Genomic DNA, 3,289 nt, shown 5'->3' with positions numbered 1-3,289 from the left:
ACAAGAGACCAAACCTGCACATCAGGAGACCACTTTACTCTATCTGAAAGGACCGGGTGAGTCTGGAGGGAGAGGACGTCTGTGATATATACCTTAGTGAATAAACCGAGCTGCAGAAAACATATAGTATGGCCTTATTTTTCAATAAAGCTTATATACACACACATATACATAGATTACTCATATACATTTATGTATGTGTATATATATATATGACATAGGCCTAAAGGTCATGAAATATATACTCCACATTGTCAGCAGTTTTTACTCTCAGGAATAAAGGGGAAGGGAAGTAGAGGACTTTCGGTACCACCACAGTTCTCTTTTCAGTATTCCAGTTAAGTTTACTTGGAATTTAAAAGTTTACTTAAGTCCAAAGTAAAATGGACGGGGATTCCACAACACAGAATGCTATAATGGTCATTAAAAATCATGCCAGCAGAGATAGAATACTGTAAAAAAAATTGTAATAAGCCGAATGGAAAATGGAGGTCTCCATACAGCAAACAGGAACACAGTGCTCGCTGGTTTTTATGACAGAGTTAATACACACTGATGAAAAGAACAGAAAATAGATTTTAAAGTGTTAATTATTATCTCTGAATACTGGGAAAAGGATAGACCCTTTTGACCCTTTTTTCAGACTTTTATATTTAATACACATTATTTTTCATCTGAAAAATGCATTTTTAGATGTCTAGTACCACACATTGGAAAAAATACATGAGTACTTACAGAAACAAATAACTAGGAGACACCGCAGCACCATCACACAGTTCAGAATGGGTGATCCTGAATAACACCACGCATTTACATAAGGACCCAAAAAGTGAAAGCACCCGCTGTAACAGGGTGCGGCCCCCTTCTATTTGTCAGTTGTGTCTTCAGGGCTGAGGCAGTTCTGAGCACGGCCAGTGTCAGTCCTGGTGTCTGGATGGATGCCACTGGAGGTGAAGGCACCTGCAAGCCGAGAGAAAGAACAGAAATCATCCTCTGCTTTTTCTGTCTTGTTCCTTTTTCACTTTTAAAGAGAGGCAGAAATAAGATAAACTGAATCTTCCCTACAGAAATTTCAGTATTGAAACAGTTTTATATTGTTCACAACTTATATTCTGTCTATAACTGTCTTTTCAACAAACCATTATATTTATTAAATGTTAATTAACTCAGTTAATTAACTACCTGTTGAAACCTATTAAAGAACATAACATGCACTACGTGAAAGCACCACACCTGCAGTGACTAGCACAGCTGTCTTGAACGACAGTGCAGTCAGCCCCCATCATCCCGTGGCCCTGAGCTCCTGATGCTGGGAAGAGAGCACGCTGCCACCTCAGGCGGAGAAATATGGTAAAAGCATTTTCTGAAATCTACAGCACTGACAAAACATAACTGATTAATCCCAGGCTCCTTTGAGGCTGTCATTTTCCGTTTCTGGCCAACACCCGTCAATGAGCAGAACCACCCCATTCCCGAGTCATGGGACTCACGTGGGCAGCAGTTTTGGAGAAATTTCCAGGTATAGAATGTAAACCAACTATACATAAAACTCTGAAAAAGAAAAGATGCAATAATCTGATTTTGGAAGACACTCAATATATTCTCCTAAGCCTTAGTAGTTGGAAAGGCTGGGCTTCTCCTAAGCCACTTATTTATTTCACAGCCAGTGAGCATCTCCCACAAACCCTGTTTCCCTGTGTGTGCTGGGAGCCTCAGGCACATTGATGCTGTCTATCTTATAAGTCACAAGGCAGAGGCGTGTGTCTCACGCCTGCAAATCTCACACAGGCTCAACTCCGAGCTTCACTGTCTGATATTGGCCCCATTTTCTCACCTGTTTATTTGGTATCTGTTCTTCTGTAAGCTGCCTGAAATGCTTCTTGAAACAAGTCAGAAGAATGAGTGGGTAGAGAAATGGACAGATGGACAGGTGAGAGATAGGCAGACAAATAGTGAGACTCCAAGAGAAGGGGAGCAAACAAAATTTCCTATGCAAAACCCTCTTCTAGTCAAGGAAGAAAACCACCACAAAGAAGTGTGAAGAGGCAGGTGGCTTAGGACTTTTTCCTGGATTCCATGAATAGTCACACCAAGAGATGAGAGGGTAGAAGTATAAATAATAAAAGAAAAAAGCATGCATGTTTGAAAAATATATCTACATTAAGTACTTTCTAAAGAATAGATTCAAATCAGCAAGGCCCAATAACCCAATCCTTGGGTATTTACAGAAGTGAGAATCCCTTCTCCAATCAGCAAGGCATCCATTCGGAGCACTGAGAGTCTACACGGTGTGGTCATAAAGGCGTCACCGCAAAAGCTGTGCTATCCTGCACTTGCGAGGAATGAGCAGGTGTGCTCGGGCTGCCCACTTGCATCATTTACACCCCACAGCACCTCTACGGGGTAGGGATGCCTAGCGAGCCCCGTCTCTGCAGGACAGAAAACCAGTCCTGGAGAGGCTAAGCCGATCTACCAGTTCTCCATCTCACAATACTTGTCACTCCAGAGCAGGACTCGAACTCGGACCCACGTTTGTAACCACAGCACTACCGTAGTTTATGTGCTTTTTGTGTGTATAATACATTTGTTTCTGGCATGAAAGGGCATTTAATAAATGATTGGTTGTCTTGTCTATCTCATTATCTCACAATCTTTATATTTTTGAATTGTACACTTCCCCTGGAGAAATGAATGGAAAGAGCGGTGGTCAGAATGAGGTGGGGCTCCATTCTTTATCTGTTACCTCATGTCATCCAAGTCCCCAAACATGGAGAAGGAGCAAAGGTTTTCTTCATCATTTAAAGAGAGGGCTCCAGTGATGGTGACTTACTCAACTCCAAAACCGAGTCTGGGGGAAGGGCATATGCAGCAACGAGAACAGTATCACCTGTAGGAAAGCGAAAAGAGCTCAGGGGATGGTCAATGGGTCAGCCTGATTTAATTTCAATCGATAATACAATAACACACTCTAAAAATACTAGCATGCAACGGATTTGATCTTTCTTGACATCTAGCAAGTTTCCACAGCCCACATGTAACATTATCATGAACTAATGAAAGGATGAGTCCACAGAAAAGAAAAATCAATGCCACAGGCAGGCTGAAACCCAGGCTGGAAGAAAGGAAGGGAAAGGGCATAGTTAAGAAGAGGGGAAAGTCTGGGAAAAAGACATCATCACAAGGACTCTCAAGCATCATCCAGCAATCATATAATCATTCTTTCAAGAGAGAGTTACTTAGGTCCTATTTTGTGCGAGATTTTACAAAGGGCAGAGAGACCCCAGCGTCC

The 3,289-nt window shown here is 41.8% G+C and overlaps 1 long non-coding RNA gene across 1 annotated transcript; it reads right to left on the bottom strand.

The window, feature by feature from the left end:
- Nucleotides 1–893: 893 nt before the first annotated feature.
- Nucleotides 894–2,852, bottom strand: LOC140699605 (uncharacterized). Its single transcript, XR_012077815.1, has 3 exons — nt 2,744–2,852; nt 1,394–1,551; nt 894–960 (listed from the first exon to the last, which is right to left on the bottom strand). It is a non-coding gene; the product is annotated as an uncharacterized lncRNA (long non-coding RNA).
- Between the last annotated feature and the right edge of the window lie 437 nt (nt 2,853–3,289).

Source organism: Vicugna pacos, chromosome 11 (assembly GCF_048564905.1).
Source record: "Vicugna pacos chromosome 11, VicPac4, whole genome shotgun sequence".
Lineage (NCBI taxonomy): Eukaryota > Metazoa > Chordata > Mammalia > Artiodactyla > Camelidae > Vicugna > Vicugna pacos.
The sequence above is the reverse complement of the archived record's forward strand: the minus strand, read 5'-3'. Positions and strand labels throughout refer to the sequence as shown.